At 43.3% G+C, this 24,046-nt stretch overlaps 1 protein-coding gene and 1 non-coding gene across 2 annotated transcripts in view; both read left to right on the top strand.

The window, feature by feature from the left end:
- The window catches only part of Fbxl7 (F-box and leucine rich repeat protein 7), a 394,580-nt gene that overhangs the window by 323,637 nt on the left and 46,897 nt on the right, over positions 1-24,046 (top strand). The window lies entirely within an intron of this gene.
- Positions 4,025-4,184, top strand: LOC123454407. The gene has a single exon (XR_006633367.1). It is a non-coding gene; the product is annotated as a U1 spliceosomal RNA (small nuclear RNA).

The following is a 24,046-nucleotide window of genomic DNA, read 5'->3' as shown; positions in this document are numbered from 1 at the left end:
AATTCTGCACCACTCTAAGAAGACACACTCCATCCTTAGAGCCACTGGAAAAAATAGAAAAAGAAGAATATATATATATATATATATATATATATATATATATATATTTATTTATTTATTTATATTTATATTTATATATATTATATATATAATATATGTGTATGTAATTTATTTCAGTTGTGTCAGAAATTCAAATAATTCCTCTTATAACAAATAACCGTAAATGACATATTATCATTGTTAGCTGAAATAAAGGATTATTCTAAACTAAGCCATTCAGCCAATGTTTTATTTGGGGAAGAGGTCTTCTGGTATTCACTAGATGACAGGAAGGTATTCTGACAAAAAAACCTGTGGTTTTTCAGTGTAAGGCTGTCTTTAGTGGTTAGCTTCAATGGGAACCTGAAAACTGGGTTTATAAAGTCAAATAATAAACATCCCTATTTGTGATTATTTCCTCTTCAGAAAGATGCTTTGGGGGCTATCTAATGTGTATATTTGTGTACTGCAATGGTTTCAATTATTTCTGATCACACATCCACTAAGGATCACAGCAGTGCAGCTAGATGTGAGGTTTTTGTTCATCTTTCCTTTGTTTTAAAAGAGCCACATTGTTATGGATCTGTATTTTGATTTAAATAATGTGTCTCTCCCTCCCTCCCTCCCTCTCTCCCTCCCTCCCTCCCTCCCTCCCTCCCTCCCTCCCTCCCTCCCTCCCTCCCTCTCTCTCTCTCTCTCTCTCTCTCCCTCTCTCTCTCTCTCTCTCTCTCTCTCTCTGTTTTTTGAGGAAGGGTTTTGCTCTAGCCCCGGGTAACCTGAATTCACTATGTATCTCAGGGTGGCCTCTAACTCACAGTGATCCTCCTACCTCTGCCTCCTGAGTGCTGAGGCCACCACGCCCATCGATTTTAATCAAAGCCAAAGTAGAGCAACCTCACAGGTTTTGTTCTTTTTTCACTACGTGTGATTTGTATAGTTCTTGCTGTACTTGTAAGTATCAACAGATTACCAGAAACAATATAATAAAATGTTTTATGTTTAAGAGCTAGGCTTATTAATATACAATGCAGCCTGGAAAAATATTTCACTCCTATAAGTTAATAAATGTTTCCATACATAATGTCTCCTTTTTAGTATTCTGGAATTTAAAAAATACCTTGTGCCGGGCATGGTGGTGCATGCCTTTAATCGCCGTGAGTTCAAGGCCACCCTGAGACTACAGAGTTAATTCCAGGTCAGCCTGGACCAGAGTGAGACCCTACCTCGAAAAACAAAATAAATAAATAAATATAAATAAATAAAAAATACCTTGTGTCTTTCTACCCATCTTCCTCATATAACTTATAGTGGAGGCTGTTTTGTTTGTTTGGTTTTTTTTTTTTTTTTTTTTGATGTTTTTCCCAAGGTAGGGTCTCACTCTTGCCCAGGCTGACCTAGAACTCACTCTGTAGTCCCAGGCTGGCCTCAAACTCACAGTGATCCCCCTCCCTCTGCCTCGCAAGTGCTGGGATTAAAGGTGCATGGCCATCATGCCAGCCCTCATGTTATTTAAAGTTAAGTTTTAAAACTTCTTGGCGTCATCAAGAGACCAGGGCAATCATCCAAGTGTTATACCTGAGTGCTAAGTAGATGTAGCAGTGACTAAAGGATTGCTGGACCTCGTCTAGGAAGGGCGCTGGTATAAAAACAGGAATGCAGCCAGAGGCGGGTGAATGGGTGACTACTGCGTTTGGCGTTTTGTCTCCACCTTTTATTCTCCACTCTCAGAGTCACAATGATATAGGCATCATCATTCTAGTTCAGAGATTTTTTAAAATATGTTATTATTTATTTATTTGAGAGAGAAAGAGCGAGAGAGATAATGGGTGCGCCAGGACCTCCAGCCATTGCAAAGGAACTCCAGACACATGTGCCACCTTGTGCATCTGGCTAATGTGGGTCCTGGGGAAGTGAGCCTGGGTCCTTTGGCTTTGCAGGCAAAGACCTTAACCACTAGGCCATCCCTCCACCTCACCCCCCACTTTCAGAGATTCTAGCTTGTGGAGATACTGTTGGTTTCCATGGCTACTGGTGGACATTGACATCTCTTGGATGGAGACCTTGGGTATGGTGCTTTGCGTGCAAATGGATGTCTCTTATGGGTGTTTTTGATTATGCTTTCAACTTAAGTTTCTAACAGCTAAAGGAGACATTACTGTGAGTGAATCTTTTAGCCCTAAGGTGTGCTAGGGGTCAGTTTAAGCTCTGAGTTTTGGCATTGGCTGGTTGTTGGTTGTGTCCCTGAGCTCAAATCTAGGGAGGTGAGCCACCTTCTTATGTCCTGATGGAACTTCCCTTGGAATCTGTAAGCCTGAAATGAACCTTTTTCCTCCTGTCAGCTGCTTCTGGATGGATATTTGTCCCAGAAGCATGATGCTGCTGAGTCATCCCCCCACCCCAGACACCCCTCATGCTGAGGCTGAGGTGCCACGCCTTGTTTTACAAGCAGGAAACTGAGGCAACAGTTTGAATAATTTGCTCAAGGTACATAATTTGTGACTGGTGCATTTAAAATCAAAGTGAGTTTAAACATGAGTAGAACTTCTTTATCAATAAAACAAATTCTTCAGGTAGCAGGAAATGAAATCAGAAAATCTAGATTTACAAAAGGAGACTACCTTGAGGAAATTATAAAGACATTGAAGATTGATATCCATAAATGTTAAAGAAAAAAATATTTCTAGTAATCCGAAGCTTAGCTCTGAGGACATGGAAAAATATATAAGCACCTAGAATTCCTATTTTTCAGTAACTTATTGATCATGAAATTTGGTTCAATGATTTTCTATAGAGGCACATAATTCTCATATCTGACAGCCAATTTATTAAGGGTAGCCAGTCCTGGCCAAGTCAAATCATATATTTTGTTTTTATATGATTTCCGAAGCTCTTAAGTTTTAGCTTCCAAATATGGAGAAATATCCTGCCTTACACCTGACCACCACTCACCACATTTGTACAAATCATGTCAAAATAACTGCATTTTCATTGTTCCCATACCTGTTGCCTTTTTAACAAGCAACAGTAACAACTCAACCTGGAAGATAAAATATAAAACCTTGATATCTCCCAAGGAACCAAAGACTTCTTTTGTTCAGCCACCTATGGTGTTGAAAGCAGAAGGTGTCTCTGCATAGTGTCTGAGAGAGGAGATGGTTATATGGACATCTTGACAAAAGACATGCGTGAAAATGACTCCGTGGGAAAATGGATAGCATTTTGTAATTCTCATAGCCACTGATCAAGGATTGGATGAAAGGCACTTTTAGTCCTCAGTCCCTCAAATTTCTAGGATTTAGACTGAGCAGATATAGAAAAGACTTTTCTAGAATATAGTAACAAGGCTGCAAGCAGCTCCAGTGGTACCATCCCAGGGGAGATCGTGAACCCAAGACAGGCGCCTGCCTTGCGCAGTGGCACGTTGTTGGAATCTCCATCAGAGAACTGTAACACGTTCTTACCATGGCACATCATGTTACCTCAACTCTCTTTGTGGAAAAAGCTAAATTACACCCACCTTCTGCAAGCACAAATTGATGATATAAAGTCAGTTTGACTGTACTTAGTTATTCATTAAAAATGTCTATGAGGGCTGGAGAGATGGCTTAGCGGTTAAGCGCTTGCCTGTGAAGCCTAAGGACCCCGGTTCGAGGCTCAGTTCCCCAGGTCCCACGTTAGCCAGATGCACAAGGGGGCGCACACGTCTGGAGTTCGTTTGCAGAGGCTGGAAGCCCTGGCGCCCCTATTCTCTCTCTCTCCCTCTATCTGTCTTTCTCCCTGTGTCTGTCGCTCTCAAATAAATAAAAAAATGAACAAAACAAATATTTAAAAAAAAAATGTCTATGAGGCATGTGCTATGGGGATAGTAATTACCATAGGATACAGTTACAAATGACAAACTTATGAGTATAGCTATCACTGACCTTCTTTGGAAATAGAAGGAAGAGAATGAAGAGATAATATACACTGAACATTTACAAAAGCCAGACACTTGGAAGAGGAGACACCAAGATCAAAAAGATGGTTTTCCCAGGGCAAGCCTTAGCCATTGCACTCCAGATGTGCAGACACTGCGGTTCCCGCAATCGCCAGAAACTCAACTTTATAATTTGTGGTAGGGGGGAAGTGTGATTGTCTCTCCCCTGAAAAGAAAAAAAAAGGGGCATTTGTGTATATTATTGCACTGAGACCTCAGAAGACACCTGTTAGGTTGTTATTATCCCCAAATTCAAGTAGAGAAACGGACTCAAAGAAGCAATGATTGCTTGAGTCTCACAGTCAACGGCTAATGAGGGGAGAGCAGAGAGGAGTTGGGCTTGGTCGTCCCCGATTCCAGGGGCACGGGGAGAGAAGAAAATAGGAACCAAGAACCTCCCACCCTGAAAACTATGCCCCAGGAACGGCAGGGGAAAGTGGCGGGGGGGGGGGCACTCCTGATTTGGAGCAGAAATAAAAATGCTAGTGCTGGAGAGATGGCTTAGCAGTTAAGGCACTTGCTGGAAAAACCTAAGGACCCAGGTTTGAATCCCCAGTACCACGTAAGCCAGATGTACAAGGTGGTGCATGCGTCTGGAGTTTGTTTGGAGTGGCTAGAGGCCGCGGTATACCCATTCTCTCTCTCTCTCTCTCTTTCTCTCCCCCTCTTTCTCAAAAAAATAAAAATAAATAAGGGCTGGAGAGATGGCTTAGCGGTTAAGCGCTTGCCTGCGAAGCCTAAGGACCCCGGTTCGAGGCTCGGTTCCCCAGGTCCCACGTTAGCCAGATGCACAAGGGGGCGCACGCGTCTGGAGTTCGTTTGCAGAGGCTGGAAGCCCTGGCGCGCCCATTCTCTCTCTCTCCCTCTATCTGTCTTTCTCTCTGTGTCTGTCGCTCTCAAATAAATAAATAAATAATTTAAAAAAATAAATAAATAAAATTAAAAATAAATAAAAATCTTTTGGGTTTTTTTTTTTGTTGTTTTTGTTTTTCAAGGTAGGGTCTCACTCTAACCCAGGCTGACCTGGAACTTACCATGTAGTCTCAGGGTGGCCTCGACCTCACAGCGATCCTCCTACCTCTGCCTCCCAAGTGCTGGGATTAAAGGCATGCGCCACCACGCCTGGTCAAAATTCAGAAATGTTAAAAAAGACAGCAAGAAGAATGCTCCCTGCAGCAGACAAGAGTGCCAGCTCTAAGAGTCCCAGGGAGTGGGCCACGTGCTTGCTGGCCGGCCCCCCTTCCTCTCCACCTTGTGCCACAAGCGAAACGTGACGCTGGCATGGCTTCTCTTCTCACCACAGGAAGCTTCTGGCCGGCTCAGGCTTGGTACGGTGTGTGTCCTTCAGTGTCCTCCAGCGCATGCTCTTACATAGGTGTGTGTGCACTCTGTGTATGGAGATCATGGTTGAACATGCCCCTCACATGTGATAACATGGCAAATATTGAAACAGCAGCCTGTTCTGATAAAGGTAGCGGAGGGCAGTGCCAAGTGGCAGACTCTCCGCTCTAATTATCTTAGTTTGTCTGTGCTCTAGTATGAGCGTCAGTAGGTAATAAAAGCCCAAGATGGAAAGCCAGAACCTAAGGCTATAAAGGGACTAAGAAGATCCCTAATAATTAAAGATGTCCAGCATTAACCTTGCGCTTAATGTTTGTGCTTTCTGGTCATCAGTTTCCTTTCAAGAGTCAAGCATTTTCAGAAATAGAATTTTGATATCTTGTTGATGTTATTCTGCCAGAGTATAGTGCTGTATTCACTCAATCACACCAGAATTTTAGCCAGTACAAAGCTAGTTTGATCCATGTAAACTAGCTTTTAAAAATACCTGCACATGGGTTGGAGAGGTTGCTAGTGGTTAATGCACTTGTCTGTAAAGACAAAGGTCCCAGGTTCAATTCCCCCAGGATCCATGTAGGCTAGATACCCAAGGTGGTGTGTGTATCTGGAGTTCGTTTACAGGTGCTAGAAGCTCTAGTTCATCCAGTTTTGCTCCCTCTCTCTCATAAATAAATAAATAAATCTGCATGGCATCCTGGGAGAATGGTCGATGTGACTTCATTTTGATAAGAAATACTTTCTATTGCAGTTTCCATGTGCTTTTGCCATATCTTGGAGCTCAGTCACTGTCCTTCCAAGGCTAGAGTTATGAGGACTGCCCTGCAGTAGCTTAGATGTGATTTGTACATCTCCTGAGGCTTCATATGTTGAAATGTATTCTCCATTGAGAGTTGCTAAGAAGATGGAAACTTAATCTGAATCTGGCGTTCAGAGGTGGGCTTTGGGAGATAATTACAATTCGCAGAGGGCAGGAGGGTGGAGGCCCCATGATTGTATCACGGAGGCTTTATAAGGGCAGGAAACAAGATCAGAGAAGACAGCATACATGCTATCTGATGCTGGCCATGTGATTCTCTGGGTCACTATGGTCTGTGAAAGCAAGATGCTCATTACAAGATGAACCCCCTTGACCTCCAGAACATTAAAAAAAAAAAAAAGACAAACCTTTCTTTAAAAAGTAAGCTTCCTGCTGTACAAGGAGGTGCAGGCCTTGAATCCCAGTACTCAGGAGGCTGAGATATGAGGATCGCTGTGAGTTCGAGGCCAGCCTGGGATAGAGTGAGACCCTACCTCAAAAAAAAAGTAAACTCTTATATACTCCATCATTAGTGACCTGCTGGAGGATATTGAGGACTGACAGGTGATTAAAAAAAAAAAAAAAGTCCTTGGGCTGGAGAGATGGCTTAGCAGTTAAGCGCTTGCCTGTGAAGCCTAAGGACCCTGGTTCAAGACTCAAGTCCCCAGGACCCACGTTAGCCAGATGCACAGGAGGTACATGCATCTGGAGTTCGTTTGCAGTGGCTGGAGGCCCTGGCACACCCATTCTCTCTCTCCCTCTCTCTATCTGCCTCTTTCTCTCTCTTGCTCTCAAATAAATAAAAATAATGAAAAAAAAATTTAAAAGAATAGAGTACTTGTCTTCAGTTCCCACAGCAGAAAGGAACAGAGCACATCTTAGCAGGAATAATTTAACCCAAGTGTCACAGAGAAAGCTGGCTGAATTTCATGGGAAGAGCCAGAGACAGTGCACACTTGTTAATGCTGAACACAGCCAGAGCTGATGGACGAGGCTTCAGTAAACGACCGGGGTTCGGCAGCATCAGTACGCTCTGGTTTGTCAGGCTAAAAAGCATGCAGGAAATACTGCGCTACCTACACGCACTCCCATTGCTAGGAGTGACATTCATGTTCAAAGTAGCCTCAAGTCAAAATGGAATTTATTGGCTGATAAAAATGAAAAAAAAAAGGGCTGGAGAGATGGCTTAGCGGTTAAGCGCTTGCCTGTGAAGCCTAAGGACCCCGGTTCGAGGCTCAGTTCCCCAGGTCCCACGTTAGCCAGATGCACAAGGGGGTGCACGCGTCTGGAGTTCGTTTGCAGAGGCTGGAAGCCCTGGCGCGCCCATTCTCTCTCTCTCTCTCTCTCAATCTGTCTTTCTCTCTGTGTCTGTCGCTTTCAAATAAATAAATAAATAATTTTTTAAAAAATGAAAAAAAATCTGATCTTTTCTTATTTCTGACTGGCTGAATTCAGATGGGCTATGAATGGTCTCAGAAAACTGATTCTCCCTCGTTGACTTGCCTCTGATTTCTGCAAGTGCCACTTTCAGTCACTGAACGTTTCTTTTTACATAAATGGAAGAATTAATTATTTTTTTTATTTTCAGAGAGAAAGAGAGAGAATGGGCATGCCAGGACCTTCAGCCTGCTGCAAACAAACTCCAAATGCTTGTGCCCCTTTGTGGTTCGTGTGCAACGTCCACACTGTGTCACTGCGTCTGGCTGTGTGGGACCTGGAGATTAGAACATAAGTTCCTGGGTTTCTCAGGCAAGCGCCTGACTGCTAAGCCATCTCTCCACACCCAGGAATTATAATTTTAAACATCCATGGGCTAAAACTCAAAATCTCACATGCAGACAAACCATTTCTGCCTCCACGAATCCATGACAGCCCCCCAGTAAGTGAGTGATGGGCGAGTAGCCATCATTTTTATAACAGCCAATGGAGAGGAGAGCAACAGACAGCTCCGTCTATGTGCCCTGAGGCAGGACATGGGCATGTCCCAATGGGACAAAGGGAACCACTGAGATCCATTTCAGGGCTGCATGAGAACTTGAAATCCTGGAATGGAAAAGCTCAGTAAGCTTAACTGCTTATTCACCAGGTACCAAAGGAAACCTTGGACTGGAAAGTGGTTCTTACAATGGGCAGGAAAGCAAGTGAATGTGGCTCTAAGTAAAAGTTGATGGAAAGGAATTATCCTTGCCAGATGGTACTATTGTGTATTGTTTTTAAAAGCTATTTTTAAAAAATGTGACATCCATGTCACCACTATACTTCAACAAAGTGACCCGCCACACTGTCCAAATTCACAGAGGCAAGTGAGAATGTGTCAGTATCTTTCTCCATTGCCTCTACGTCCTCATCTAGTCTTTTGTTTCCTCCTCCCTCCCTCCCTCCCTCCCTCCCTTCCTTCCTTCCTTCCTCTCTCTCTCTCTCTCCCTCCCTCCCTCCCTCTCCCTCTCCCTCTCCCTCTCCCTCTCCCTCTCCCTCTCCCTTCTCTCTCTCTCTCTCTCTCTCTCTCTCTCTCTCTCTCTCTCTCTGTCTCTTGCTTCTTGAATTCCCATCTTTCCTATTTTCTTGGTCTTTCCCTCCCCTCCCTCCATCCCTCACTCCTCACCCTCTTGTCTACTTGTTCCTTGCCCCCTTCCCTTTAAAATAGCTTTTAAAAACAATACACAATAGTACCATTTGGCAAGGATAATTCCTTTCCATCAACTTTTACTTAGAGCCACATTCACTATAATTGTTGCCGAGATGAAATACTGACCTTTCCATGTTGAGAAAATTAAAAGTGTTTCAAAGGTCACAGAAAACAATCCCCTAAATACTGGCTGCAGGGAAAATAGCCACATAAAGGAACTGTTCCCTTCCTGACATCAGAACATGTAATCCTCTGGTTTCCCTGAAGAACAGCTCTCCTACCCATTCTTATTATCGGCAAAGACATCAACAATGGGACTGCTCAGTCCAGACGTCTCACCATGGCCAAACATTTCATACAAACAAACAATTGTGTGAACTTTCTCCCTCAGACAAAATCTACTCAACTCAATCTGACACTGAGAAAAATGTCACCTTCCCCAGAAGTGATAAATAAATGTGACAGATGTAGATTTTAATTTTTATTATGAAGAGAATGGCTGTAATCCTGTACTTTCTCACATGTGGTCATAATGAGCTAAGACCCTGAACAATTATCAATTAAGTGAAGCTCCTAAGACATGTCCCTAATCACATCTACATCTAGGCAAGCCACTAACTTCACAATGTCTCCTCTATAAAGTGCCTACCAGAGAAAATCTGAAAGGGTACAAATAAAACACTATGCAAGCATGTACACTCATCCATGCACAAAGCCATACGTGATCCAAAGAATCCATGCATCACTTTTGAGAAATTGTTTCTATAGTTTTCACATTCATTCTGTCACTGTGGCCATCATTTTATTTGGAACGGAGTAGGAAGATTCAACTTTTGCCCATGTCTAACCTGCAAATTAAGTTAGAAACTTTAGAGAGATGGATTTTAGTTTAAAAAACTAGAATGTGTTAAGTCATAAAGAAGTTTCTTCCACAAGCCTATAAATCAACTTATAAATTTAATCTCATGTTTCAGGATAAAATCCAGCACTACGATAATTGCACTGTGTCCCTTGTTCTTTCTCAGATCTGAAATTGCTCGTATCTTTCTCTTCTCTAGATGCAGGTAGTATGGGATACTACCCCCAAGTGCTTTAAGCCAGGCATGGTGTTAATTCAGCTTGTGATTTTTGGTCAGGGATTTCTGTCCATCGTCCCTGCCTTCTCCTGAATAACCCTGACTCACTTCAAGTGCATTTTCTCAGGAAAGCCTGCATGAGAAGTTTCTAGTCTGGAGTTCAATATCTGACTCCACAGATGACATCTGTCCCTGTGGGTCCATCCCAACAGGGACTGGGTCACTTGCACAGAACATCACCTGCACCTTCCCTATTTCTCCAAAGTGCTGCTCTGTGATGAGCATAAGAGGCATCTTCAAGGCTGGGGGGATGGCTTAGCAGTTAAGGCACTTGCCTGCAAAGCCAAAGGACCCAGGTTCAATTCCCCAGGACACACAAGATGCACAAAGTGGCGCATGTGTATGGAGTTCACTTGTGCCTTCAGGCCCTGGTGCGCCCATTCTTTCTCTCTCTCTCCCTCATTCTCTCTGTCAAATAAATAAATAAAATCAAAGAAGCACCTCCAAAGCATCCACCTCTGCTCTTCAGAACCTGAGGGTGTGTTACCAATGTGGCAAAAGGAAGGTTGCTAATGAAAGTAAGTTTATGGGACTTAAGAAAAGGCAGTTGATTCAGGTTGTTCAAGCATCCAGTCTAATCACTGCAGTCCATGAAGTTGAAAGAGGAAACAGAAAGAAATAATCACATAAGAGACAAGAAAAATTGGAAGTATTAGGATTTGATCTGCCATTGCTTGCTTTTTGGGGATTTTTTTAATTTGTTTTTTGTTGTGGTTGTTGTTGTTTTTAATATAGGAAGGAAGTTCTGGTTCATGGAATGCAGGTATTCTCTAGAATTTGCCAGCATGTGTCCACTGATATCCAACCATAACCTTGAAATCAAAGTCCTACAATTACAAAGAAGTTTCCTCAACCTGAATAAGTAAGGAAGTGGACTTGCCCTAGAGCCTCCAGAAAGAATTACATCCCTAGAGATACCTTGATCTTAGCCTAGTGAGGTATGCATTAGGATCTGATCCACAAATGTGTAAATGAATAAATAAATAAACATGCATTGCTTAAGCTACTAAGTCTGAGCAGTGTGACTGTCCAGTAGGACACTACTGAGCAGAGTGGTGTCACAGCCCAGAGCTGATGCGGTGCAGAGGCAGTTCAGGGACACTAACTCTGATTGTCTTCACCTGTGACTTGAGGGACGCATGATCTGTCTTTTGCATCTGTGCACAGAGTAGGTCAACCACCCACAGGTGATTAGCACAGCATTGCTGCTTCTGCCTCATTGCACATCCAGCCTGTTAGCCTAGAAGGATCTCCCTGAAGTATATGCACCCTCATGTCTTTACCTTCTCTTAAACTTCGGTGATGGAGGGATCTCAATGAGGCTTTCCTCAGACACCTTATTTATTTTTTATGAGAGAGAGAGAGAGAGAGAGAGTTGGTGTGCCAGGGCCCCTAGCCACTCCAAGACATGTGCACCACCTTGTGCATCTGACTTGCGTGGGTTCTGGAGAGTCGAACGTGGGTCCTTAGGCTTCGTAGGCAAGCAGCTGAACTGTTCAGCCATCCCTCCAACCCTCACCTCTCCTTTATTCCCATCTCTACAACTTTCTGCTCCTTGTCCTTGCTTTATTTTTCTTTCTTTTCTTTAACCATAACATTTATTATTAAGAGACCTTATGTATTAGTTGTCTAATGATGTGTAAAGATTATTTTGAGATGTAAAACATATGCAACTTTAACCAATATGTATTTATCCTCTCTGTGCTCCCATAGTCAGGAATCTAGGCTCAGGTGAGCTCCGGGGCCGTGATCATGTCTATACACGTGGTTCTCAGCCATTTTCAGTTCACTGTGGGTTCTTGGACTGAGAGTCTTGGTTTCTCACTCGCTACTGACTGCAGGCTTATGTCAGTTCCAGGCCACATTGAGCATCTCACCAAAGCAAGCAAACTTAGGCTTGTGACAGAGAGATAATGGTATAAGAGATAATGAGTCACCCCATATTCCCTTTGTTATGAGTTAGTCATTCAGTCCACCCTTATTTGAAAGGACATCATGTACAAGGGTGTGAGTGCACCAGAAAATAGATGTTCTCAGAGCCATGGCAGAAAGACACTTCCACTGCATACTGACCCGGCTACATGGGACATTCCCAGTTTACACACTTTCCCTGATGTCATTATGAGTAACAGTTTTCTGTTTACATATAGTGGCTTGTTATAAACCAATGGCAGTTCCTGGTTATAGGTTTCCTAGTTTAATATCAGCAAGACTTACTGTTGAAATATATATGATTTTTTTTTCACTCAAAAAAAAAGTCCTGAAGTCGGGCATGGTGGTTCATGCCTTTAAGCCCAGCACTTGGGAGGCAGAGGTAGGAGGATCGCTGTGAGTTCAAGGCCACTCTGAGACAACATAGTGAATTCCAGGTCAGCCTGGGCTAGAGTAAGAAACCTACTTCGAAAAAAAAAAAAGTCCTGCAACATCAAACTGCACATTTTCCTTCCTTTAGTGTAGTTTAGTATAATATAGAATTGACCAATTTGCTCCAATGGCTTATCTAGATATTTTACTAAGTAACAATTTTTATCTTTAAAATTATTTTTTCCATTTACTTCTGGTGAGACCAGTGCCCAGAATAATAGCTGGATCCCAAAACGTATTTGGCAGTTGAGTGCATATTTTGTTATGAAATGTTTAAAGTTACTGTCATTGAGCAGAGCTATAGTTCTTGGAGAACATGGCATGGCTATATGGTCTTATGGTTTTCATTAATAATCACATCCAATTTGTTGATTTTATACTCAGAAAGTTCAAGCCCTTGAGTAGGTAATATTTGGATCTTAAAACTCTGTCAGTCTCTAAACTTGAACTTTGAGTTAAGAGGCGAGCTTTAGGCCTGGAGAGATAGCTTAGCAGTTAAGGTGCTTGCCTGCCAAGCCTTAGGACCCACGTTCCATTCTCCAAGTCCTATGTGAGGCAGATGCATGAGATGACGCAAGTTTGCACATGGGCACAGGATGGCGCATGTATCGGGAGTTTGATTGCAGTGGCTGGAGGCCCTGGTATGTCAATTCTTTCTCCTTCTGTCTCGCTCTCACTCTCTCTCTCTCTCTCTCTCACTCTCATTCTCAAGCTCGCCCTCGCACAGATTAAAAAAGGGGGGGGGGGCTGGAGAGATGGCTTAGCGGTTAAGTGCTTGCCTGTGAAGCCTAAGGACCCCGGTTCGAGGCTCGGTTCCCCAGGACCCACGTTAGCCAGATGCACAAGGGGGCGCATGCATCTGGAGTTCATTTGCAGTGGCTGAAGGCCCTGGCATGCCCCTTCTCTCTCTCTCTCTCTCTGTCTCTCTCTTTCTCTCTCTCACTCACTCACTCTTTCTCTCTCTGTCGCTCTCAAATAAATAAGAACAACAACAAAAAAATTTAAAAACAAAAAAAGGCCGGTCTGTTGGGCTTGCCTCAAAAGAAGGCAGAGGCGGAGATAACTTCACTTCCTACAGCGATCCACCATTAGGCTGTGCCAGATTTTAAGCCATTTTACTTTGCACTTGGTACATCTAAAATCTAATTTCCACTTACTATTAATACATAGTTGCTTCTATTTTAATTGCTTTAAGATAATTAGAAAGTTAAACTCAGGTAATTCTTTTTGGGAAAAAAAAGTTTGTTATGTGATGTATAATGATTTTCTAAAAGCCATCAGCTTTATTAGTATGGGGCACAGAGCTCTATCCAGGGGAAATAGTTGGTAAATATTTTGTGAGTGAACATTCAAATCCTAGATTTATTATTGTAAAACATCTACATTAAACAAACATTTGTGAATTTTCTCCTACAGAGATCCATTGAACATTTTAAGAAAGTACACTTTCCAACTACCTTGTATTCACTCAAGGAAGTCAGTTGGCCTGCATCTGAGCGCACAGGCAGTCTCAGACTCAATTATACCTCCAGCTTATTGCATCCCATTGCTTCTGGATCATAGCATGCTGGCAACTGTTGAAGTTTACAGCAAGTTTCTCCCTAGAAATATGGAGACAAATTTATAGGCATCCAAAACCTCCCTGCTTATTCATGATTATATTGTGGTTATGGAAAGCGAATGAAGCCTGTATGTCAATTTGAATAGAAGAGTTGTACTCAGTCACTTTTCCTAGTCCCTGTTGACTTTCTAATGGAATAGTTACAAAAAAGCTATACTAATGTGAGCAGTAACAGGGATAGCAATTCCCTCCATATTGCCTGTTAATTTACATGACAGTTCCATTTAATCATATTTCAGCCCCATGGAGATTAAAGAGATGCAACTCGGGGACCATGAATAGCCATCTTTGTCACCCTCATTCCTTGCTGCTTAGATCTGTGCAAATGGCAAAGCAAATAACACAGAATAATGAAATAATTTCAAACTAATATTTGAAGCCATCTCTCAGCATGTTAAAAAAAAAACACAGATCCTGTAATACAGGAAATTAGCAAACCAAACAGAGAAAATTAGACTAACATTAATTTCTAGTCTATTTCTTTTGTGCATTGCTGATCGTATCTCTGGTGCTGATTTTTCCCTTTAAAGTAATTAGCAGTGGTTTCTAAGTCCCTACTGTTCCAATCACTCAGCTGCTAAAGAAATTAGAGTTCATTAATATTTCTTGAAAAAGGCAGATGAGGCCTATAACTGGATACCCTGTGGAAGAATTTCAGTCTTCCCCACCTCTAGATCGTCTTTCAAGGTTTCGCGTAGTTTCCTGGATGACCTCTGACCTTGCCTGGCTTGCCCGCCTGTTCACGGCTGCCGCGTTCATCGCTTTCTCCACTGGGATGGAACACCCCAAAACAACCAGGTTTACTCAGCTCACAGTTTTGGAGGTAAAATAGGCGGCACTTGCCTCAGTGACGATCAGGTGAACGATCAAGGATAGCCCTGGCGGGACAGGGCAGGCCGCAGTACGTGCACGGGGAGTGGGCACCAGGTCAGCCAGGAACGAGAGCTGGGTGGGGCCAGGCTGGAGCTTTTATGACCTCCCTCTCTGAGAACAGCCAGAGAAGCGCAGGAGAATTCCCTCCTACCACCAGTGACTTTTGAGAACTTCCTACTAGGCCCCACCTCTTCAGGGTTCCCCAGTATTCTGTACTCCAAATGCCACGCAGGTTAAGCTTGGCATCATGCGTTCCTCTGGAGGAACACAGGTAGGCCATATGTGGGCACCTGTAGACCAGCTCCCAAGCTAAGGCGCTCACAAAATAGCTGACCTTCAGCATAGCAGGGGGGTGCAGCAAAATCCTTCAATCGTCTGACCGACAATACATGGAAAGACCTACCTTAAGGTACACACCCTTAAGGTAAGCTATGTATCTTGGAATCATAAGCAATGCAGAAGTTGCAGGGAATCTGCCTTCATAGGAATTAAGGCAGGGTGTGAAATGGCCCATCCATTCACTGAAATTAAGGCTGGTGAGATGACTCAGCCAGTCAAGTGTTCACCACCGAGCATGGAGACTTGAGTTTAGAGTCCATGCACACTCAGGAGATGCTGTTGGATGTGGAAGGTGTAGGCCTGGAATCTCAGTGCTGGAGAGGCAGAGGCAAGAAGCTTAGTGGCTAATTTGTCTAACCCAACCAGTGATCTGCAGATTCAATGAGAGACCCTTTCTTAGAAAGTTAGGTGCAAATTGATTAAGATACCTAACTGCGCACGCGTGCACACACACACGTGAATGCACACACACTTTTTCATATACCACATACAAATATACATATGAAAAAAACAATAAAATAAAAGTAATTGCAATGGAGGGTACACACACACACACACACGGCTATATATGCTATTATTTCTGTTAAATTCCCTGTACATAAAAATACAGAAATGCATGCATTAACATGATGTACCACAAACAGTGCAAATTTGAGTGCTTTCTAAAAATACCCACTAATGTTGCCTTTTCCACCAAAGCTCTTTCCAAGTACCCCAGCAGCCTCACCTGGAGATGTGAGATCCAACACATGGGCTTGAGATTTAGTCTCCACCCAGGAGATAGTGCCTGGAAATGATCTGCAAATTATTTATAATTCATTCGCAGGTCACGATCTGGTTTCCACATCTCCACGTCCTTGAGGATTTCTCTGATGTTGAGTCTGACTTATTTCCTGCAGGAAACCTTAACTCCTTCCTTCTGGGGATCCATTTGACTGCTCTACTCTGCATTCCATCCACAGTAAACATGATTCCAGCAGTCACACAAGTGACAGAACGAAGAACTTCAGAGGTGGCTCAGCCAGGGTTTTCTGCCCACGGGTTACGTTTTAAAGGAGGTCAAGTGTTCCCTTTACTATATTCTTTCTAACCACTGGTATTTCAAGTCCCCTACACTTCTTTTTCCCCTAATGGCTATCCTGAAGGCAGGCTATATTCCCCCCTCCCCAGAAGGGAAAATATAACCTAGGAATGCCACTAGGAACGAGAAGAAATGGCTATAAGTCTTGTCTTCACATTTAAATTATCTGGTAGTCTTTCTAAAATATTGATGTTTGGACTCCCCCTAGATCAAATTGTGTCACCATCTCTAGAAGTGGGACCACACTAAGTCACTTAAGAAATATTTATTTATTTATTATTTATTTGAGAGAGAAAGATGGAGAGGGAGAGGGAAAGAGAGAGAATGGGTACTACAAAGCCCCTAGCCACTGCAAACGAACTCCAGGTGCATGTGCCACCCTGTGCACCTGTCTTACGTGGGTACTGGGGAATCAAACCTGGGTCCTTAGGCTTCACTAAGCTCTCTCTCCAGCCCTAAGTCACTTTATGATATCCTTGGTTGGCAGTGTACCATTTGGTTTAGTTCCTGGAAATTATTTGTTTCTAGATGATCAAACTAAATTGCTAGCATGTCTAACTCACGACATGAAAATTTCCTGTAGTTTGTTATTTTTTAATCTTTTTCCCCTATCAGAGTTTGTGCAAATGTGCTAGCATGTCATATAGGATGTTCAGAGCTCATACTGGCCAGAAGACATCCTCTAGAACAGCCTCCTGGTTCCCAGAGAGACTGAATCTCTTTTTCCCCCCTAAGTCTAAAACAGCTTTAAAAGGTGCCTGCTCAGCCTTGCTCACACCTGACCAGCAGCAGAAACATGTATCCAAGGGTCACTTGTCACCATACTTAGCTTGTCTGGAGGCCTGGAGGTTAAAAAGGCCATTAACAATTGAGCAGAAACTTACCATTTGTCAACCATTCAGTGACAGGAGATGCCAGCTTGAGAAGTCTTCTGAAGTGGGCAATCAGCTGCAAGGCATGCAGAAGAGTGACTTCCCCGTGGAAATCCATCCAGCGTGGAAAGGACCACCTGGGAAACCAATTTCCTGCATAATCGTGGCAGACGGCTTACTTATTAGCCTCTGTCACTTCAGCTTGTCAGACCGAAATAGAAGCTGCCCATCCATCTCCAACCTGGTTTTGGAGTAGCGTGAGGCGTTTCTTTAAAAAGTCGTCAGTGCAATGTCACAAACATCTCTAAAACAGCCAAATGTGATAAGATGCTTTATGCTAGCCTAGCATATCTGTATGACGTCATGGTTTTTTAATCCATGCAAATTATGTGTGGATTTCACCATTTTAAGCAGAAATAACTTTCAAAATACAAAGCTGTCACTGACTCCCAGGCGAACCTGAAAACCAGAGAGGTTCCACCTCAAAGGTGGTGGACCTTAGATCTGACAAGATATTGAAGGGCCACTTCTCTCAGATGCATGCTAAGATGCTTCCAGACCACTTTCATTATTGCCCCTGGAGGTAGAGCTCATTGCACTTCAAGATGCTCCTGTGGACAGCGGCTGTGGGGAGCAGAGGGCGGCGCGGGGCGCCCCGCATCAGGTCGTATTATTCCGCCGCCTCACATTAGCCTCCTGGTCTACGGGGCTCCCTGGTCCCAGGAGGCTGCAGGCCCGTCCTCCCTGCAAAAGTGACTGAGGGTGCTCCACATTTGCTCGTTCCGCACCCACCCTCAGAGCTGAGGTCTAGTATCAGAGGAACAGGAATTCCTGGTGCAGGAACAGGCATGGTGAAGCTCCAAGACCCTCCCCAAAATAAGGTGGGGATCCCAGAGTCACCCAGTGAACCCAGGAAACCGATGCACTCGATTGTAAGAACAACGGGATTCTTTTAATATCAAGCTTAAGCAGGGACTGTGTCCACACAGACCGACGCAGCGGGAGTGGGAGAGAGCCCCGTCCTTCTAAAAGTGGGGGTTTATAAAGGAAAAAGAGCGGGGGGGGGGGGGACAAAGGGGTTACATCACATTGTATTTTTTAAAAATGATTGGTTCTAAGGGGGCGCGCACGGGGACATTTTTGGTTACTTGCTTTACTCTTGTCTCCAGACCTCTGGTCAGCAGACTGTTTGCAGACTCTTATCTTTTGCAAGAGGCCAGATGTCCTGCGGTTAGGTTTTTCTGAAGGGTTCTGGGGTGGGGGGCTTCCCAGAAGTCTGAAGTCTGGGTGGGGGGTACTGCAGTGAAGCAAGCAAGGTTTACAGAAGCAGAGGTCAGTATGTTAGCCAGTTAGTTCCTTATCTAAGGCTATTTTACAATGTCTGTACTGCTGTCTGGCTTTAAGCAAGGCTGTAGAGACCAAGTATATGTTCTTTAGTCTGGCAATGGGTGTGCATGGTCCTACAGGAGAGCAGCTGTCCTGCCTCAGTGATCTCCACCGCAGGCTGGCACCGGCTGGGGCGCTGCGCATGCTCCTGCACGCCTAAGGTCAGGAATCAAGGGAACGAAGTCACTCCTCTCCAGCTGCGCAGGCTACGGCTTTGAAAACCTTCGTCTTATTCTTACTTCAGTTTTCTGACAACTCATTTCTGTTACATTTCACCAAAGTATGAGACTGCGATGGATTAGAACCAAACCATAACCGTTCAGCCCTTCGAGTGTTACAGAACCACTATTTCATCCCACATGTGGGCTCTGGATTGTAAAATAACTGCGATTTATGAACGCCAAGAAAAAGTCTTAATTTGTATTAATAATAAAAGTACCGTGAGCATATAATATATTGAGAAACATCTGTCTGGCTTTGCAGTGCACTTATTTAAAGATTTACTAGCAAATGAACTTGCTACAGGGTTAATTTCCACTTTGGGGATGAGAACACCGAGGCATGGAGAGATTAGCTGTCCTAAGCAGTCCAGCCGCATACAATTCAGTCATTTTCACTGTCCACATTGCCCCTTCCTCTCACGGATTCCCTAACCAAGGACAGCTAAAAGGTCGTCCGGCTCATTATGGTCAGTGATTTTTTTTTAATACATTTATTTGTTATCTTCCCTGGTCTACGACTGAATATGTATTTGGGAATTCTGAGGGGCCACGTCTAATCTACTGAACCTGGGAATGCAAAAAATGCCCCTGGAAGCCCAGCCTGTGGGTCCACCAAGCTCCTGTTACTAAGCTGGCCAGAGATGGGGGTGAAGGCCCTTAGGGGTCGGGTGACCTCAAAGCACAACAGGCTGGTGTCAAGGGTGCAGGACTCTTTCTGGGTAAGTGGCTTCGTCCAAGGTGTGGTCATGTTAGACAGGAAGTGTCTGCTCACAATAAGCAGGAATCATTCCAGCTCTCTCATTCTTCTGACGCTGCCGAGATTTCTATAAAAGTCACATTTCAGACCTGGCAGAAGTTACAAGGCAGAAAAATACATTAGTGGTCTGAGGAGAAGAGAATTGGCAATCAGTCTTAGGAAGCCAAATGGACTTTGTTGCAATAAATGCAATCTCTTCTCAATCATTCTCCTTAGAAAACACACCATGTGGGCACAGACCCGGTTCCTTCTCATTGGACAAAACCCTAAGGTTAAGCTGAGGTCAAACTATTGAATTTCAGGAGGAAATCCCATGAGTATGGAACAAGCGAGCAGAGTTATTCTTCCAAATTCTAATACAGCTACAATGACGGAGTTTTCAAATTGAAAAATAATGTAGGTTATTTTAATGCATATATTATAAACAAAATGAATGTTCTTATGGACGAACCCAGTCATTTGTGAAAAACAATAGAACGGGGTCACCCTGCTCCCTCCCAGTTTCAGATGCTCTATCATAACTTATTTCTTCTCTCAAAGTGGCAGCTAACTCCCAGCACTAGAAAATTCTCCATTATAACTAAAACCACCTTTGTATTTTTTGTCAGTTGCATGTGACTGCATACCATACAAGTACTTGAGGTAGGTAGGAAATTTGAAGATTTTGGTTAATCTTCATTTGCCGTGTTGGCATAATGTCTCTGTGGGGATAAATGCTAACAGCTCGGAGAAAGGGCAGGAGATCCCAAAGAATGCACATTGCTAGGCACTGACCGTCGACATGGAAAGATTTTTTTTTTATTTCTTTCTCATGTGTGGGCATGCATGTATAAGAGGGTGTGTATGAGTGCAGTGTGTGTACATGTATGTGCCTTTTTGTCACTGCATACACTTGCCTATGGAGACCAGAACTTAAGGTGAACTGCTCCACGACTCTTCCACATGGTCTTGGTTTGAGTTACAGTCTGCTTATACTAATAACAGAGCTTGCAAGGCTACAATGCTTCCCAGGCCTTTCTTCCCCAGCGAGATTGGGGTTACCAGTGAGTGTGGGATCTAGAGATTGGAACTTGGGCAGTCTCAGGCCCCATGATCTTGCACAAAGGGCACTTGACTGCTGGGCCATCTCTGTAGACTTTGTCATGAATCATTTAAGGTTTGATTTTATCTTATGTAGGTTTTGGTTTTCCCTAGCGGAAAAAATAAATGCTAACTTGCTTGACTTTTATTGAAAATAAATTCTAAGATACTCATGTTTCTAAACCTATATAAAGAAAGGCTATTATACACTGTATTAGATCGTTTTCTTATCACTGAAAAGACCTGACAGAAGTGACTTAAGAAAGGGAGAGCTTCTTCTCATTCGTGTGGGGGGGGGGTGTATTTTAAAGATTTTAATTATTTATTTGAGAGACAGAGAAAGAGGCAGATGGATATAGAAAGAGGACGGGAGGGAGGAAGAGAGAGAATTGTCTCGCCAGGGCCTCTAGCCACTGCAAATGAACTCCAGATGCATATACCAACTTGTGAATCTTGCTTACATGGGCCCTGGGGAATCGAACCTGAGTCTTTAGGCTTTGCAGGCAAGTACTTTAACTGCTACGTCATCTCTCCAGCCTCTAGCTCAGGGTTTGAGTGGGCACATTTATCATGGAAGTGAATGTGAATGTGTGTTCGTGGGAGTCGCTCCATCTGTGAAGAAGGTAGTGCGTGGCAGAGCTACTCCTGTGGTGGTCACACCAGGAAGCCAAATGCTAACGCCAGAGCCGGAATCTAGTAGAACCTTCAAAGGCTCTTCTCGTGAGATCTGTTTCTAACAGCCAGCCCTTCCTCCATCAGGTTTTAGTCTTATCAGAAATGTGTTTTCTAACCCCAAATTGGCATCGACATCACAGGCCACTCTTCAGATGGTGTGGTTTTTGTTTTGTTTGGGTTTGTTAGTAGTTTTTATTTGTTTGCTTGCTTTTCTGAGAAAATGTTATCAGCGGGTCTAAGACATGGTCACTTGCTAGCCAAATTGCTACTTTTATTGGCCACTCAGATTTGTTAAATGGCGGAGGACAATTTTTAAGTTAGAAGGATAAGAAAACAATATGAGGCTGGACCTTCAAATTATTTTGCTAAAAAGCCATTCATTCACTCATTCATTCATTTATTCATTCACAAGTAGAGAGACAGAGAGAGTGAGCACACCAGGCCTCGTGACACTGCAGACGAACTCGACACTTAGGAGGTTTTATGTCTTCGGCTTTATGTGGGTACTGAGGAACAGAACCTAGTCCTTCAGGCTTTGCAAGCAAGTGCTTTTAACCACTTAGCCCTCTCACCGACTCACTAAAATCCATTTTTATTAAGTAAAAACTTCGTATGGACACATCATATGTGGGTACCCCCATTCCTCCCCCTCCACCCCCATTCCACTGAGTGCCCTCCTCAGTGGGATTGCTGGTATTCCCCATGGGGTTGTGTGTGTGTGTGTGTTTTTAAAGGCTACTCCAAGTAGAAGCAATCTGTTTGAAAAATATCACATTATGCCCCCAAGTGAGCAATATAAGATCCAACGTGGGCAACTACCCAATGCTTTTGGATTAATTTTATATTATAAAAGTCAGCCTTGCCTTCAGATGATAAAGTAAGCCTACCTGTAACTAATTGCATTTTTCCTGATGGTCTGTTATTTATTGCTGAAAAACCAAACAATACCAGAGCAAGAGTGTTCGTTGGTCAGCTTGAGCAGTCATAATCAAACACTAGCTGGAAGCCTCAACAGCAGACATGCTTGCTTCTGTTCCTAATGCTGTCTCAGGTCGAGATCCGAGTGCAGACAAGGGACCTGGTACCATCTTCCTATACACCCACATTACTTCTCTGTTCACCCACAAGAGACAGGGAGAGTGAGTTCGATCATGCCTGCTCATAAGGATTCTTACAAGTTGTAAGGATGCTAATCCAACTGGATCAGATCCCCGCCCTTACATCCTAATTTTACCTGAACCATGTCTTCTGAGACTCCATTTCCAAATACTACCTCACTGGGGTTTAGGGTTTCAACATTTGGATTTTCGCACAAGCCTTCTGTTATAAAGCAAAGGAAAAAGCACTTTACGTATCAACGTATAAAACTCCGCACATCATGATTGCTGACGGGAGTGCAGCCGAGCCCAGAGGTTTATGCCACGGAGCTGTGTTCATATCTGATTCTTAGAAACACTTCAGTACAGATTCTTTAAGAATGTATCAAATTCATGCTGAAAATACACAAAATTCAGTTTTTCTGTGTGGTGAATTCAGTTAATATATGGGAAAACTTACCACTTGGATCTATACTTCTAACAGATTGTTTCAGATAGGAAAAAAAAAAAGAAAGAAAGAAAACAGTTGGATCCAAAGTAAAATATTCTTGAAGGGAAAAAGGAAACTGAGAACAAGTTGTACTGCTTTTGACATTTGTATGTGTTTTAGTCTTAAAAAAAAAAAAATCCAAAGTCTGCCAATATGGTGAAGAATGTTTCTAGATTCAGCGTATTGGCTATCCGCTTCTATACAACTAATTATCCCCCAAAATCTGTGACTTAAAACACTATCATTCACTAACTTATAACTTCTGAGAGTCAGTGATTAGTTTAGAGTATCTGAAACACACGTAGGACCAGACGGGATGCTTGAGGTACTGTTGGGGCGCAGTCATCTGGAGGGTCCTCTCCCACCTCACTCAGACACAGGGTGCATTTCCTCACGGGCTGATGGAATCGGGGCTTTGTTCCTTATGGGCCGGTGGTCAGAGGCCTCTTGGTTTTTTGTCATCTGTGCTTCTCCATGAAACCATTCTGATCATCAGAGTGAGCAAACAGAGCAGCATCACAGTCTTCTATGAATAAAATCCAGAAAGCAACTTCTTGCCACTTTTTGAAAAAATTTCATTTTTTCAAAGAATAATGCAGTAGGGCCTGAAGGATTGCTTCATGGTGAAGGCATTGGCCTGCAAAGCCAAAGAACCCAGGTTCGATTCCTCAGGACCCACATTAGCCAGATGCACAAGGGGGTGGATGTTTCTGGAGTTTGTTTTCAGTGGCTGGAGGCCCTGGTGCACATGTTCTCTCCCTCTCTCTCTCTCTTTCTCCCTCCCTCCCTCTTTCTCTTTCAAATAAATAAATAAACAAAATATTAAAAAAGAATAATACACTTTAAAAAATGATCATACAAGTATAGAAATATGAAGTCACACCAGTACAGATACAAGGACAAATGGTGGCTGATTTTCACCGTCACGGCAACAAAATGAAAAGCAGAAGGTCCAGTAAATGCCGCAGTTCTCAGCATCAGCTGCCACACGATGATTAGAAACTGCCTACAATTATCTTTCCAATACCTGCCTCCCATTCTGTGGCAATGCACAAAAGCACACAGGGCAGGTTAAAATTTCATCATTAGCCACATTTTTCAAAATGGCACCTTACTGTTCTATATGTGAGCAAATTATCGAAGGAGAGAAGGGGACATCAGCTCAAACAGCTGGGGGATTCTTTGCCAAATATACTCCCCCATTTCAGTTTCTCTAAGTTGGCTGACCAGACCACCAAGGCGTAATTTTCAACTGGGTGCATATGCGTGTGTGTGT

The sequence above is a fragment of the Jaculus jaculus genome, chromosome 13 (genome assembly GCF_020740685.1).
Source record: "Jaculus jaculus isolate mJacJac1 chromosome 13, mJacJac1.mat.Y.cur, whole genome shotgun sequence".
Lineage (NCBI taxonomy): Eukaryota > Metazoa > Chordata > Mammalia > Rodentia > Dipodidae > Jaculus > Jaculus jaculus.
This window is presented reverse-complemented; position numbering and strand designations above follow the sequence as displayed.